This window comes from Lissotriton vulgaris, chromosome 1_1 (assembly GCF_964263255.1).
Source record: "Lissotriton vulgaris chromosome 1_1, aLisVul1.2, whole genome shotgun sequence".
NCBI lineage: Eukaryota > Metazoa > Chordata > Amphibia > Caudata > Salamandridae > Lissotriton > Lissotriton vulgaris.
The window spans coordinates 1,921,783,302-1,921,801,161 of NC_141685.1; positions in this window are offsets into that span (position 1 = coordinate 1,921,783,302).

Below are 17,860 nucleotides of genomic sequence, written 5' to 3' on the forward strand. Positions count from 1 at the left end.
GAGTAGGAAGTGTAGATTTCATGATGATCTTTCTTAAAACGTCACACATGGCTTTATCTTGTGTGCATTGTTGTTTGTGCGGCTACCTCTCAGTAGTGTAGCAAGGCTGCTGTGGGCCCTGTGCAAGCAAGGAAAATGTCCTCTTTGACTGCTGTTGGGGTAGTAAAATACATAAATGTCAGGAATCAATGGAGCACTTAAGGCTCTGGGCCAGGGTGCCACTGCACTGGCTGCACCAATGTTTGAAGTTTATTTTATTAAGTGCACTGTTAATTAAAAACGTAGCACTAAGTGCCAACATAAACCTTTAAATAGGAAATAGGAAGCTAACTCTAAAGTTAATGACAATGATTAAAAAATGGTGCAAAATGTTAAAAGATTATGCCTTATGTGACTGATATGTCTGTAAGATAGAATACAGCTTCTGTCCCAGGCTGCCTGATTGTAGTAAAATGACACTGCAATGCAGATTGCATGAGAGAGCTTGTTCAGGGGCCTTGAGTGGCCACAGGGGTTATAGCATCAACTGAACTGGGGATTCTCTGGTCAAGTTTAATCAGGTATTTTGAGAGTCTGCAACATAGCTGTATGCCTGTCGCATTAAAACAAGCTAGCATGGCAGACCTGCAGCCACGCATCCTCCTCTGATTCCAAGCTGGTCTTAGAATAAATCGTTAGTCTTTTATATTCGCTTTACAAATGTAGATCTGATGGACCAAGGTCACAGGATCTTTTCTGCAGGATCGGCAGAGCTCCTTCATGCTGGTTCACTTCCATGGAGGTAGATGTGGAAATGACGGCAGGCAGCCCACACTAAACCTCAGGAATTATGTTTTTAACTGGGCTTTGATGGCAATACCCAAGTATGGTTGAGGTGTTAGCTTGGTGTAGGACGTAAATGTGAGCCAAGCGTGCCATCTCAGTGCAAATGCCTCTTTGTCTGCAAGCAGCGAGCAAGTTTTATCATGCTTCTTGACTGTGATCTTATTTGGGAGTAGGCAGAGAAGGCCTCCCATTGTTCTGTTAGACTTAGTGATGCCGGGGAGCAAGCAAGGTAGTATCTGGCTAGAGAGTGGTCTCTACCTCTAATTTCTGTCGATAGGTGATGGTTCAGGGTCTCACTGCTGGCTTCCTTACGTTTGTGGCAGAGTTTAATGAAGGCTCCTTGCTTCCTATAGATTACTTCACTAGGCCGAACTTGAGGCGCCCTGGGCTAAAGATGAGTATATAGGCAAGGAAAAGACAAACGTAATTAATTTACTAATGGCGTTGTCCAGGAGACCGGCGTCTCTCCCCTTAAAGCTTCACTGCCATAGGCAATGGTGGGAGCTAGTTTCGCCTTAATTATTTTCAGAAGCGCTAGAAATGTGGATGATCTGCTTTGATGTGCCCGAAGGCAGCAGTGAGAAAACTGATTTCGGGCTTATAAGCTCTAGGTGTAGTTTGAAAGAGCCCTGTCTAAAAGCATACCCAGATACTTGTCTTCTTGTACCCCCTCAATTTTGTCCTTGCTCATATGCCATTGATGTGGACTCTGTTGTGGTTTTCCCGGAAGCATTATTTTAGAATTCTTCAGGTTAAACTCCATGGTGTTTACATTGGAGTAATGGGCTGTGGCCTCCAGAGGCCTTTGGAGGCCAATTTTTGTCCAGCTAAGACGCACCCAATTATAAGCAGACATCAAACACAGGAGTAGAGATTGTCCAGCTTAGGTGCATAAGAATTAACTTGTGCCAGGCTAGGGGGCAAGTCAGCTAAAAAGGGGTTGAAGAGGGTGAGGGCTAGCACACACGCTTGCCGTAGCCCTTGATGAGTTGAGATCCTTCCCGATAAGTGGGCGTCATCTCCAAGATAAATTCTGACCAAAGTGTCAGTCTGGAGAAGTATTAAGGCTCTCAGCCGTGAGTGGGGTATGTTTCACCTGGCCAACTTGTTCCACAGCTTACCTCTGTCCACTTAATCAAAAGTAGTCTTGTAGACTATGAAGGAGAAGTGAAGGGGCTGCTTAGTTGCCCTAATTTGGTCAGTACTGCCATGTCTAGGAGGTCTGTAGTCTTGTCTACTCCTTTAGTGAACCCTGTTTGGTTGAACAGGATTAAGTTCTTATCAGATGCCCATGATGCGAGGTCCTCAAGGAGACAGCCATCAAAATATCCGGATTCCACATCCAATAGAGCTAGTTGACAGGGTCAGTGTTGGTGCCCCCTTTATAGATCAGGGTGATTGTTGAGCCTTTCCATGATGAGGAAATAGTGTTTGAAATTGTTAGACCCTCATATACTGATTCCAGATGCCTTGCCCAATACGATTTGTCTTATTTAAACAAAACTGTTGGAATACCATTTGGACCCAGTGCCCCATCTCTTCAGCTTTTTAAGATTTGCCATTCAATTGTTGCTACTCAAAGGGACAGAGTGCTTGAGGCTGACAACCTAGTTTAGGTGATATTGGGATCGAGAGTGGCCTTCACTCGATGTTCGCTGACCTTGTGCAGGCTCAGCTTAGGGCCTCAGAGACCAAAGTGTTTTGAGAGGTATTGATACCATTTCTCATCAGGAACTGACTATAACTTTTAATTGGGATAGATCGTTTTGGTTGTTCACTACCTTCCAGAATTTGTTGCGCTTGTTGAGCTTAAGATCATGTAAAAGTTTAGCCGAATGATTATCGGTTGCCTCTCTTTTCATATTCTACAAGTGTTTTCTGTACGTGAGTCTAGACTTTACCAGTTTTGTTTTCAGCCTGTTGTTGCTTGGGTTTTTTGGGCATGCACAGAGGTCTTGATTTAGACTCCGTTTAAGCTCTTTAGATTTTTTGTTTTCTACCGGTCGGGGAATGCTGTACACATGTCTGGAGCATCGGCCAGTGGATTGATTTGTGACAGTTCTTCCTCCATGGACCACCTGACATTTGATCCTAGGCCGACTTTAAGTCTTGATTCGTGCCCGGGGATCCGTGATTGGGTCCAGAGGTGGGCCCTTTCTAAGGACAGATGATGCGGTGGAACTTCCTCAATTATCATCGCATAGATTTTGTCCCTATAGGCATTAAAGGAGCCTGAGATGATTGGCCCTCACAGGCACTAGACGTACTTGTTATGCTGGAGAGGGAGGTGCCCTTTTGTTCTTTCATTAAGAGCTTGACAATATGCTGAAGCTGATAGCTGGGGGATGTTGTCCTGGGATGAACAAGCAGCACAAAAGAGCAAGGCTAATGCACTGAGGGTGGGAGCTCACTCTTGCCTGAAAGCCACACCCTAACCTACCTGCCTGCTTCCGCGATCAGGGGACTAGACCCGGTGTGGCGTAACTAACCTCCACTACCCCTGCTGACCTGCTCCCTACCATACCCTACACTCCTGCACTCGCTCAAGTGTGCACCCCCAGCCCACTCCTGTGGCTTCAGCAGTCACCTTCATTGTTGTAGCCATGTCCGCTCATGTGCTGTGGTATGGGACCTAAGCGTCTGTTATCTCTGCATAACACGGGATACAAATATTTACTGCCAGTGAGCTGGCAGTGCTTGCATGCAGCAGTTTGCATTGCTGAGGCATGAGAACAGAGCCATACTGCCACTATTATCAATACTTTTACTTCGATGCATGTTTTATTAAAACTGTTAGTACTAAAAATGAATATTAGTTCCACTACTTGCAATGTTGTTGCTAGTGCTAAAATTACTGTTAGAACTAATACAAGTACTAATGTTTCTAGATGTAGTTTGCTTGGGATAATAGTGTTACTAAAACTACAAATGTCATTACTTAGAATATTACGTTTAGCAGTGACAACTAGTGTTATTAGAAATAATACCACTATTAATACTAGGACTATTACCACTGCTAGTTATCATACCAGCACTATGTTGCAGTATTAAATCTCGTCTACTTGCAGCGCTGCTGATAATATTACAAGCTTTAGTAGTACCACTACTATCACTGGAGCTAATTCGTATTGTATAACTTATACTTTTAACACTTATCCGCCCGCACCAGTGGTCATAACCACTTACATAACTGTTTTAGCAATACTAAATCTACTGCTGCTTTTTACAACTTGTGTTCAATTTAATATTTGGTTGTCTGGCCTTTACACAGAAATATATATTTGATCTGTGCTCTAGAAATAGATAAGGGTGTTAGTGGTGTAACAGTCAAATATGGTACAGGGCCACATTCTGGAAACTGGAGCCAACTGAAATGGGAGCAGAGATGTAGAAGGAACTTGTGAAGAGACCACAGCTTATATGTGTTCTTCCCACCTTGTGTAGCTATTTTTCCTTGCTAAGTAGAAGCCTGCTAGAGCCAAGAATCTGCCTTTTGTGTCTTAGAATCTTCCCACAGGCAGACACATTTAGAAAGGCAACAACCAATAAGCATTTTGCTACTGGTCTCTGCTTCATGCCCCTTTATTGGGTGGTACCGTGTGAGTCTTTGACTGAACTTGGAAGCTGGTAACAGGCTCTTCACTTGTTATAAGACACCATCACATCTGATTAACCCATGTCACCTCCGAAATCCTTTGCTCACTTTTACAAGTTCAGCTATGTTATGCTCCCAAACACAGAGGTTGAATTCTTAGAGAAATATGGTGGAACCACTAACTACAGTCATTGCTTTCCTTCATTTGTTCTTCCCCCTGATTTCACTTTCAGTTTTAGAAAGAAAATCGTATTTTAGGGCATAAAACAATGTACCATTTGACTAAGTGTTATAATATGTGACTGCTAATGTACATCAAATTATGCAAAACAGTTATACTAGGTTGATGAGCCATAATAGGAACGAAACTGGTTCTCAGTTGCTAGTGTTCCGGTTCAGTGAGAACCTGACCTGGCAGTTCTGGCAGGACTATTGCCCTTTAAGCAGGGTCAAGATTGATTTGCATATGGCTGGGTTCAAACGGAGGTGGCGTGGTGTGCAAAATAATGATGGACTGGGATGCAGCCCATGTAATTACCAGTGGCTAAGTTTAATTCTAGCATTCCATCCGCCGCTTTTTGTATGTTTTTTGTACGCTTCCTTGAAAATGTACGGCAGACATTTGATCTGGAAATGGATCAACTGGATAAGTATACGGTTTAGAAAGGCCCTATTTGGTTTCTATTTGGTTTCTAGGCAGCTGGATGCTACTTAGAATTCCATTCCTCAGGTATGAGAGTTGTGAGTGGATTTGTTAACGCAAATTCAGCCACCAATCGCGTACTATCTCAACAGACTGCAATGTTACTTCAGTTCACGTTCACTTATACCTTCCACTTATTCAGTCAAGAGAACTGTGGGGCATAGTACCGAGGGCCTTATCGCCGCTTTAGCGGGAATTTTTCCCGCTAAAGCTGCGATAATTTAATCGCCCTATTACCTAGCTGTCGCTAACACCAGTTAGCGACAGCTAATAGGCGATAGCGGGCATTTAGGGGCCCACTTTGCATGTCAGCGATAATTATCGCTAATGACATGCAAAGTGGGCTGGCCAAGATGTTAGCGACTGGAAACAGTCGCTAACATGGCTATCTCCTATTACCAACTTTTGGAAATAATCGCGCTAAGCGCGATTATCTCCAAAAGCTAACGCCTGCCCAGAGCAGTTCTTAGCCATGTTATCCAATTGTAGGTGGATAACATGGCTAAGAGCATTTGCTCGGTAATGCATGAATATCCCTAACTTTTCAGCGATATTCATGCATTTCGGCCGATTTTTATCGCTTAGGAGATAAACCTTGATAATTTCAAGGCTCCTAAGCGATAAAAATAGGCGAAGCTCGGCGATATAATTCTGGCCGCTAACCAAGCTTAGCGATATTTTTCGCTTAAGCTTGGTAATATGCCCTTTCATTCATGGTCCAGTGACTGTGCTGTCCATTGCTCATAATGTTGAAGCCATTGTTTAATACAGTAATTTGAGAGGCCACAGCCAAGCTTTTATGCTGTGACAGCGTTTCATTAACATACGTTCTTTGTGTCTCAACATTATTGAGAGTGAATACAGTGGTACAATTCAAAATAATGAACTTTTCCAAAATTTGGTGAGCTGTCCCTAAAATTTCATATTGGTAGGATGTTCCACAAATGGTCACTTGCTTTGGTATTTGCTGTCGGACGGTTCAATGCCCAGAGCTCTCTGCAGCACAGGGACGATAAATGTATTTTGGTTTTAATTAAAGTAATTAATACTTCTGTGATTACAAAGTTGCAGTCTTTTTCTGTTATATTACTTTTTCTCCACATGCCGTCTTTTATAAAAGTTCTAGGTAGTATCTGCGAATAAATGTTAACAGTTTTCATAACACAAAGATGTGCCCTCATAAACGTATTTTAAGTATGACCTATATATTTGGCATGGAAATACAGTTATCAGCGAAATATTTGTTATAATGTCATATTTCTAATTCATTTTACTGAAAAGTTTAGGTTACCACTCTAGTTTTCCCTTTCAAAGTTAGAATATCCCCCCTGTACTTGATCCAAGTTAAATATGCATGTGGTATTAAATAATAAAAAATTACTAACAAGCCAGATGCTTCGGTATTCTTTGAATTCATATTTTATGCAGTGGGATTAAATGTCTGTGATGTGTAACCATATTTCCCAATTATTTACAACCATTACTCTGACATGTATGCCAAGGAAATTACCTTAGACGACAGGGGGAATCGCACATACCTCTACCAGTATTCAGCTTTCATATCACCAGATAAATATAAAATGAAATGGGTTCGGTGGCAGTTTACAGGAATATAGAATATGAGCAGACCTAAATACCAGAAACAAATGTTTATTTTGTGTGAACTCACTTTATAAGTGCTTTTCATACTGCCAGATCAGAAACAGACTCTTAACTAATTCACTGCTGAAGTATTTTGAGTCACTATGGACTGAAATATAGATGCTTGGGTCCTTATCGAGGCAAAAAAAAAGGAAATGGATAGTTGAATACAGGAGAGATCTTCATGGCTATGTTCTTTGACTACTCACCCCAGTATAAGTATCTACTGACTAATGAGGCAACCTTGTCCCAATTTTTCTGAAACAAGGCTTTTCACCACTTTCATCTCACATTAACATAATTAAGTGCTCAACACTAAAATTACTTGGCGCTAGGATTACACTCTGGGTCACTGTGCATGCTGCATGCATTTTATTTATTCGTTCACTATTCCTTGTTTAAACCACTAGGATAAATTCTTCTAGGAACAGGGGTGATGTCAGAATTCCAGTTATAGGCCCTATTCTCTGGTGCATTTCACCTTCTTAAAATATTGAGGCCTGTTTGCAGGCTCCAGTTTGCCTGTAACCAGAAGACTATTTAAGATGTCTCTTGAAGTAGATTACGTCTCTACATTTGAAGTATCACAGCAGACCACCTTGGCTACCAACCAGTCTAGAAATAAAGGTGGTCGTCTACAAGATAAATGCTAATTCTTGGAACAAATATAGAGGTAATCATATTGTCATACGCTATCCACTGAAGGATATTTTAATTGAACTACTGTAGAGTATCCACACATGGTATAAAATCTATAAATTGCATTTGTTTATGTATATTAACTAACTGTGCTCACTAAGACCCAAATGTCACTTATAAAAACTAAGTAATTCCCGAGACATATTTAGTTTTATAATTTAAGTGGCATACGTATTTAGCTTTGGGAGTGATTTCGAGAGAAAAAGGAATTATGAATAGCCTTAGGGATTTGAGGTAACAAGATGGGCAAAGAGGATCAAGAAAATGCAAGAGCACATTTCAACATGTATGCAATCAATGAAAATGTTATATATGGTCCAATCAGCGTTTTGTTGTTGTAGCAAATGGGTGCTAACTGTCAGTGTCTGGCTTTTAACATCAGATAAGACTGTTGCTGTGCTGCTAAGGCAAGAGGCACTGGACTGGGTACACGTCAACAGGTGAGTACAGACAGAATATGTGAGAATACCATTGTACGCAGCTCAGTATCTGCACACAGGCAGCCTATCACAGAAGAGATACTGCAAGGATTGGTACTGACCTGGGGTAGACTTTATAACATGAGTAGGCATTCATGGTGTACATCTGCAGTGTTTACTGGAAAATTTGTACTATTTCTCTAACACCGCTCCCCAGCAGAGGGACTGTTAGAAATTGGGTTACTGGTTCACTGGCGTTTAAATCCTGGTTAAGCAATAACCACAATCCTAGTCGGTGAGGCACAAGAAAACCCTAAATTATCCCGTGCTCACCTTCTGGTTCCTTGGCACAGAGTAGTCAGGCAATTTGTAAAGCATTTGTGCAACACTTCAAACAATAAATCAGTGAAAACACAACACAAAAAGATACAAGACCAGGTTAGACAAACAGAGCGTACTTTAATAAATAAAACAAGATCAAAGTGAAAAAAATCAAACAAGTAGAACTTGATATATTGAATTTAAAATTTTATAGTGTAAAATAGCACCTAGAAGTGAAAAGCACTATTTGGGATACCTAGTCACTATCTAGGACAAAGTCAAAAGTTCAGGCTGACTGCGATGGAGCATGGGCAGTTTACAGGAACCCAGTTGAGCCCACTGAACCATGATACCTTAATCCTTGTTTTGGAGCGCTTGAGTGAATCCACGTCAAAGATGTGTTGTGCAGAAGTGGCAATGCGTTAGTTTCAAAATGTGATGTGGCTGCGGTGCGAGGTCCTGAAGTGTCGGCGTCGAGAATCCTGGTGACAGGCCTTGCAATGCGGAGGCAGGTGTCGAGGATGCAAGGCACAGTGTAAACTATGCATCTGTTCCGATAAGCGGTGAAGTAATGATGCGGAGGTTCCACACAGTCGTCAAGGCTGCCATTGACAAGAGATGTGAGGAGCATGCGCTAATAAAAGCGTTGCATTGTGCCAGTAAAAGTAGTAATCACACATACCCAATGCTCCGTTGCTTCTTTTATGAGTTTTTTGTAATGTGAGCACCATGCGTATGTTACAGGGCACCTACGACCGTGAATATGGTACTATCTGGCAGCCCCAGGTTCATAAGGGAGAGTGCAGGAACATCTGCCCTCCTATTAGGGACAATATAGCAATCTGTTCTCCAATTACCTAAACGGGTGCCTCCGTAGAGTGCTCTTGCGTTGTGAATACAAGGTCCCGTGCCACAAACACTCTGGCAACCAGGCAACCCTACCAGGTATGCACCCACTGGAAGAGGGGCCCACAATCATGGTGGTCTGTGGGGAAACCCGGCTCGGTCTTACTCACACACAGTCCTAAATTTAGGAGTCCTAATTTTACTACTCCTAAACTGACAAAAATCCTAACTTTAAGACTTTCGGTATTCACAGAAGGCATTCAGAAGTCCTAAAGCTAGGACTCCTAACTTCTGTGAATACCGAAATGAGCAAGTACTTTCTGTGAATACCAAAATGAGTAAGTGCCTTCTGTTAATACCAAAATGGTAGTAAGTTTAGGATTTTGTCTTAAGTTAGTTCTGTGAATTGGGCCCCATATTAGGCTTTAGTGACAAGACATGAAAACTAAACTGCCTAAGTGTGCATGAACTGCCCAGTGTGCATGTACTGCCTTAGTGTGCATGGACTATCTCAGTGCGCATGAACTCTCTGTCTGCATTTGACTAAACCGAGTCCTCAAGGTTTAATGACTGGGGAATCCAGGACCTGGTCCTGGAGGCTGGAGCCCTCGACGGCACATCTAACAGTAAGAAGGCAGCCAGCTATCTTAAAAAGAATATAAGAGTGGGAAATAATACTCTTCTGTCCATCCTATTGTGGAACGTCGCAAGGTTAAAAAGACTGCTTAGCTGTAAAGCAGCATGACATACTTTGCCTACAAGAGACATGGGCCACTGAACCTCTAATTCTCTCAGGTTATTATGAGATTCACATAGCAGCAATAAAAAGCAACATCTTCGGGAGAGCAGCAGGTGGGCTCTCAATTTATATCAATCACACCCGCAAAAAAGAGGTAAAATCAATAGAAACCAACTCCCCAACCTCCAAGCAGTACTGATCGGTGGACTTAAAAGCAACAACATCGCAATTCGACTGTTGATAATCAACTGTTACATAAACCCTACCACAAGGCAAAAAAAGCAAGCACTAAAATCATTAACTAAAAAAATGGACCACCTTATAAACAAATATCCCTCTCATCTTCCAATCATCGTAGGGGACATGAACACCAGGGGCTTGGGGGATGGCACAAGGGAACCTCCAAATATACCAGAATTGGCACCTCTACATCGGCTGCTTTTTGAGCATAACATGGTTTCCACCCACGCCTCCAAGAAAGCAGTTGACCCTCTATGGCTTCTCTTGCCCACCTTCAGGGATAAGTCAACAATTGATTACATCTTTATCGTCGAAAAATTGCTAACACACTTTAAAGACTTTGTGGTGGGAAACAGGGATGAAAGTGATCACAGGCCATTGAGGGTCACCTTTGATATAAATGGGAAAACCGCAAAACACCCCGGAAAACTGTGTACCTTAACCGATGAAGAGCATCACGGAGTACTGAATAGAATAAAATGGTCCACAAAACTAAGTCCAGTACTTATGGAGTGGGTCACTCATAAAGAGGAGTGCCAAACACTGGCACCTCCCCTGGAGCTCTGGAAGGAGCTACTCGAGGAACTAAAATCTGTGCTAGGACAGGTCAGTGGCAACCCCAAAGCTCAGGTCCTCCATCCGCAACATCACTTATTACAACCAAACCCCAGGGACCTAGAGCAAACCAAACGGAGTCTCTCAAAGGCCTTGAAGGCGAGAAAAAAAGGAGTCACAAATCACCTCATACTGGAAATAAAAGCGCTTCGAAGAGAACACAGGAAGAAAATATGAAAAATTCGAACAAAGAAAATCGAGGCAGAGTGGCTGAAAATATTCAACATGCTTAAAGAAAAGGGACATACTCGACTCTGGAGACACATCAGACAATTGTGCCACACCGGTCAAAGCAAAGAAAATGGGGTGGCAGCCGCCGAGTGGGTTAATTATGTAAAGCAACTGTACACAACAGACCATTAAAGAACATACACCCAAGAACAACAAATCCCACCGGCAAATGAAGAAGAGGCCAAAAGACTATTTATCAATACGATAGAGATAACCACCCTTATTAAGAAAATGAGGACAGACGGCGCACCGGGTCCTAACGGAGTGCCAGCGGTGGTGTTCAAAGTGTCTCATGGATTCTGGCCGGACCGGTTAACCCCACTCTTCAAGTATGCCTTTGAAACGGCCTCCATTCCGTCATCATGGAAAGGCTCAATACTTTTCCAGATACTTAAAAAAGGTGACCGCACAAAACCCGAAAATTATCGGCTTTTGGCTCTGCTATATATCAAAGCAAAGGCATATGCTAGTGTTGCTGAAGGAACTAGAAAGCTGGGTAAAGGAGTACAACATCCTCCCATTTTTCCAAACTGGATTTTGACCTCAATGCTCCACCATAGATAACATCCTAGCACTGGGCCATCTGTCCAGACGTGCAACTCAGCCCTCTCAACCCCCTCTGTTTTGCTGCTTTGTAGATTATAGTGCAGCATTTGACCGAGTGGATCGTGGTAAGTTATGGAGAAAACTTACCAACTGGGGTACACCTCAAAAGTTGTTAAATGCGATAATGGCTCTATACGATGGGACCTGGGTACGCATCAAGACCAGCCAAACGTTAACAATTAATGTCCCAACTAATAACGGCCTCAAACAAGGGTGTGTCCTTGCCCCTTTACTCTTTAACATCTACACATCTGACTTGGGTCAAGCCCTGGAGGGGGCAAATCTAGTTATTCCAAAGTTGGGGAATGTGCGGTTTCAAATCCTCCAATACGCGGACGACCTTGTAATCTTGGACCATACTAGGTCAGGCCTACAGAAAGCCTTAGAAGCGCTACACAGATTCAATCAAAAGAATAATTTACTGGTAAAGCAGGAGAAGACCAAGATCCTCATCGTTGGGAAGTACCATCGAAAGAAAACAGCTCAATGGTGCCTAGGTGACCATCAAATTAGATCTTGTAAAAGCTATAACTATCGGGGTCTCAGGCTAATGGAAGGGGCAAAATCAACAGCTCATTTGAAACACCTAAAAAACAAAGGGGCCGGAATCCTCTGCAGCTTGAGAAGTCTTAACCGAAAACTACACAGTCCATCCACTGAACCCATTCTGAAAGTCCTAAAAGCTAAAGTAGTGCCCTCAGTCAACTACGGCCACTTAACCTTTCCTGCTGCCCTTACTAACTTTTTCATGAGTTACCAAATTTCCGTATACAAGAAAGTATTAGGCATCCCACGACAGGCCAGGAGAGCAAGAGTAAGGCTGGAGCTGGTTCTATCTCGCCCAGATACTTCCTGCCTTGGCGACACTATAAAATACTACATTAGTACCCTGCGAGCTCCAGCAACAACCTTGAAAGCGCAAATCAAAACAATCTTTGAAGAAAGCGGATCCCCATGGCAAGCGCAATTGTCAGTAGCCACAAAACTGCTAGAAATAGATGCGCAAAACCTGGACAACGCTAACATTTCAATAGCTGCATGGAAAAGAGCTGTGAACAGACAGGTCAAGCACATATCACACGTAAGAGACCTGGAAAGTGTGCATCACCATCCAAATCTTTCTTCATTGGACGCCTCCTATAAAGTGGGAAAATCACAGCCTTATCTTGAGCAAGCACTATCTGTCCAACCCCGAAAAAAGATCACTTATATGAGGCTCCTCGCATTACCCATCGTGGACTTTAATCAAAACTGGTCCTGCCCGGATAAATTAGCAGCATGCAGACTTTGCAATTACCATCAGGAATCCTGGCTCCATTTATTGTGTTGTTGTCCAAAGTTAGCTAGTGAGAGGCACCGTTTGGTCACCCCAATCTGCAGAGCGCAGGGCCTCACACGATGCAGCGAAACCTCTGACTTGTGCTTTTCTTCAACCTCAACTCAAACAGTTGCACGGCTGGGGAAATTCATAGAACTAATTCGAGCTGCACTGTCCGTGAAAATAGAGCCTCATAAAGAAAACAGTCGACCCGGAAGTATGGGTGCCGCGGACATACCTCCCATTTAAAAACCAATGCACTTTGTACTCAAACTGTATATCCAGAATGTGACACAGTTTTTAAGGTTTTAGGCTCCACCAGTTCGTAGTAACAAGCAGGGAATTTAACTTATTTGTTTTTAATTAATTCTTTTATATTGTTAGTATATTGTAATGATTTTAAATAATCGAACAATAAAAGACTTTTCACGTTTCACGACTGGGGAATCCAGTACTTTGAACCCTCCCGTCAACAGCTGGGCTATGACTCTCCCTCTTCTGTATGTCACCTAGTCAGCGCTTAATTTGAGCAGGTGCTTTCCGGTGCTCAGCACCCGCACTTAATTGGTTTCCGGTGCTTGGCACCGGCACCTAAATATCAACACCATACTTCGAACTGTCTACCACATGGAGGCGCTGCTCATCTAATTTAGAGATGAGCAGAACAAGGGTTGTTTAGAAATACAATATACATTAAAATGGCTAATACTTACCTCCCCAGCCATTCCTTTAGCTTTGGGGACCTTGAATAATCTGAAGTGTCACATTTATAAGCGAGAGAGATGGTTAGTAGTTGTTTTGGCTGCGATTTGAAGGGCGATGGGTGATGCAAGTTGCAGTGGCCTCCTTGTCAGAGCCCTGGCACTTAATATTTTACAAACTAAGCACTGCACTTAGTGCTCTATAAACCTATGAATAAACAATCATGTGACAGAGCCCATATCTTTCCCTCATTTTTTCACAGATGGCTGCTTTAGATCACGCCTAAACGCAGATGCATCCTGTCTTTTGCCTTGCACTACTCCTGAAATGGTTGCATTAAGTGCAAAGCAGCCTTTCAAAACTCTTTTTTCAGAGTTGTGTCACAACATTGTGACGAGGCTGCATTTCACTGTTCTGTTCTTCAATCCTGTAGTTACTTTCACGTGCTGATGTTAACCTCCAGAAGCATAACATTATCACAGATCTTTTTAATTTGTAACTTGATATGTGACCAAAGCACCAATCCAAGATGATTTAAAGGCCCTGGGTTTTCACAGGCTCGGCGGGGATTCAGACTCGTTACCTTAATTGGTTTCGCCTTTCCAGTTTTATGTCTAGCAGGGCGTGTTTCTCCAGCAGGCCAACAACACTCACGCGCCACCGCTGCAGATTATTTCAAAAGCACACTTTGCTATCCTAGAACCCAGAAGCTATTCCAAAATGGAGTTCATTCGACAGACTGACGCTTTTTATTTCAACAAATCGTGATTTTGTTCATAAATCAGCATGTGTTGTGTAGTGGAGGAGTATTCAGAAAAGAATTATGGAGTTTAATTCGATAATATGCTTCGTATACTCATGTATTGGCCTTTTAAATGATGTACAACGAATTTGTCCTTCCTGTCCATGCAGCACAATTCATTGAATGTAGACCGTTCAAATTAATGCAGTACTGGAACCATTTACCTGAACTTTTTTTGGAAATGTTGACCTCTTCAAATAGACTGCACAACTTTCCTCCAGTATGTGCTTGCTGGGATGCTAAGAGTTTTAGTCACCTGGTGAATTTTTAGATGTTGTCATTATGCGCCTTGAGATGTGACCTTCAGAATTGCAATGTATTCCGTAAGAAAACTCACCAGTGACATGAACAGTGATATTATAGCGCATATTTTTAATGATTATTACACCTCACTGTATGCAACCATACATAGCTTTTTGCTCTTTGCTCTTCCTTAAGCTTTGTCAAAAACTATTTTAGGTAATTAAAAGTGATAAGCTCATGGTCCCTCACATTTTTAGTGATCTTAAGGACCTCACCTCCCACCTTGTACTGCTATCTTAATATTTCATCCTAAATTCATAAATGTATACTTGGCTGTAATTAACCTTTGATACCCACTCCCATTCTGCTTTCCTACATTTGTAACATATTGTGCTATTTTGGTGTTTCATCCTTTTGGTAAATTATATTGTGATCTGGAAAAGTTCTAGCAGCTCTAAAGTTCATATAAGAAATCATTGAGCAATGCAGTCTGAGAGAACTCCTATTTCGGCCAATCACTTACCTCTTTTTTCTGAGAATTGGTTACATTTACTGCGTAGAGTTGAATCTTTTATTAAGTTGCAATTTACCACCCATGTCAGAGCTGCTTGCTTTGTAAGGCTACTGTTTGAAGTGGTATTCGTTGCTGTACTAAATGTTAACATATGCTATTCATTGCTCTGCCTTGAGAAATTACCCTGCTGTTTAGACACTTAAAACACTAGAGTGGTAATTTACATATTGGTAGGACGTTGGATAGCGGACTCACCATGTTCACTGTTACCTCTAGCAGCATGAGCATCGTTGTTACAACAGCAGTGTTGAACAACCATATTTTTATTACAGATGTTCCTGACACACTGGGATGTTAAACCCCAAATTCAGTTTTTTTTATGTTTGCGACTGCCATAGTGCTCCCTAACATGAAAATTCAACATTAGAATAACACGAAAAAGATGGGCTTTCCAAACTACAAAATCTAGCAGGTCTTGTGCAGTTGACTCCACAGAAAGGGTTTCTGTTGTGTTGAACCAACAATGCTCCGCTCTGCCCTCAGAAACCATGTGTGGCATCACACGGTACTTTCTAGTCTCTGGCAGATACCTAATAAGCCACACTCTAAATAACGCCCAATATTAGATATTTCTGTCACTGCAATTAATGATGAAAGGTTGTCTGTGGGCCTTAACACAAACACAACCAATGCAGTCTCTTTTCTTGGACCAGCAAGCTGATGGTTGGATAACATTTCATGTCACAACCTGCTGTTATCTCTCTGGGCCTTCTCACCCTCTCTCCCCATTACCACAGCAATGGCATGTGCACAACATAGGCTGGACTTGTATGCAGATACAGGAGTTTCAGCGCAGTTTCCCCTTGCATCATCTTTATTTATCTATCCTCTTCTTTTACTTCCTCATTCTCTGCTCAAGTGCACTAACCATACTAGTCTGTAGCACATTTAATCTTTACGGTACTTTGTTTCTATGTAGCTTTGTTTGGATTCTCAAACCCCACACATACAATCATGCAATGACACTTCATATATTGGGGGTAACACAGATACTTGTGTGACGATGTTTCTTGGTGGAAAAGTGTATTAAGGCAATAATACTTTCCAATTGGATCCACATGTTATTTGGAAATTAGCATAATAGTACGTGATACAGATGTCTTCATAGTAATGTTTGCTTTACCTATGGCTTGATATATTTAGCATCAAAATATTAAGACACCAAGCAATACCACAGCAGCAGCACATTCACACTTAAATACCCTTACATTTGTAAGCATCAATCCTCCATAGCCTGTTATGGCAGCATTCTGTCATTTCTCATTGTATTTGAATTTCTATAATTCACATTTTCATGATGTATCACTCACTATGAACCACCTCGTGGTGTTTCAACATGCTCCGCCTGCTCCAGAAGACCTTCAGATGAATCCCCACCACCCTCATCAGCAGCAAACACAACTATGGCAATGCACTCTACCCCGGCGTCACCCAGAAACTCCTCTGGAAACTCCAGAATGTTCATAACACTTCAGCCAGGCTGGTCCTAAACATCCCCTGCTGCAGCCACATCACACAACACCTGCGTGAACTCCACTGGCTCAGAGTTGACAAAAGAATACCCTTCAAGCTCTTCACCCACGCATACAAGGCCCTCCACAATGTCAGACCAGCATACCTGAAACCTCGCCTCTCATTCGATGCACCCAACAAACCCCTCTGCTCTGCACAACTGTCACTGGCCAACGTCCCAAGGATCCGCAGGACCAGAACCGGAGAATGATCCTACCCTTACCTCGTTGCCAAGACCTGGAACACCATGTCCCTCCACCTCAACTAATCTCCATTGCTGTCCCAATGTTGGAAGAACCTCAAGACCTGGCTTTTAAATTAACTCAGTGCCCAGATGGATCTGCAGCTCCCACAGTGCCTTGAGACCCTCATGCGTGAGTTGCCGTGCTTTACAAACCCCTGATTGATTCAATGAAGGCGTTTTTGTATTAGGTGCCTAACTGATTTATAGGCACTGTTAGAAATGGCGATTTCTGGTTAGCTACGGCTTGCGCCAAAGCCAGGCAGAAACCACCACTCTAGTCAGGGCAAGGGAGTCACACGCCAAGATAACCCCTGCTCACCCCCTTGGTAGCTTGGCATGAGCAGTCAGGCTTATCCCGGAGGCAATGTGTAAAGCATTTGCGCACGCACCCACCAGCAACAACATCCTAGGCTCCCCACAAAAGGAACTCCACACAAGGTTATATCAAAAATAGCCTTTGTATTATCAAAACACATCAGAATTAGAATCTCAGGATGTACATTGTGCCAACTGGCACAGGCAATATTTACAAGGGATTATGTACACCTGACAGTGCCACATGGACCACTGTCAGGATCATCACAATGTGAACTTGGTAAAGGTGAACTAAAACATACAAGTAAAAATAGGTCTTAGAACGTACAGTCAGTAAACACTGATAATCACTGCACTTGCAACAGTCTGTGCCATGAAATCCATCATACACAGTATCCCATCCGTCTAACTACATTAGACCCTCACCACCTAAGTAAAACCTTACACTAGGGGCGTAAATCACACAGGGAAGTATAATCTCCCTAACATATCCTAAACAGGCAAAACAACCTCCTATGCATACATCATATCTAGAGTCATCAAATGCAGGGTGCGCAAAACATACTACACACAGTACATTTCCTAACACCCAAAGCATTAGCACATAATTCACATCAAGGTCCAGGTTGCGCCACTGCGCCAAAACCTAAACGTGGCAGCTGCCCACTAC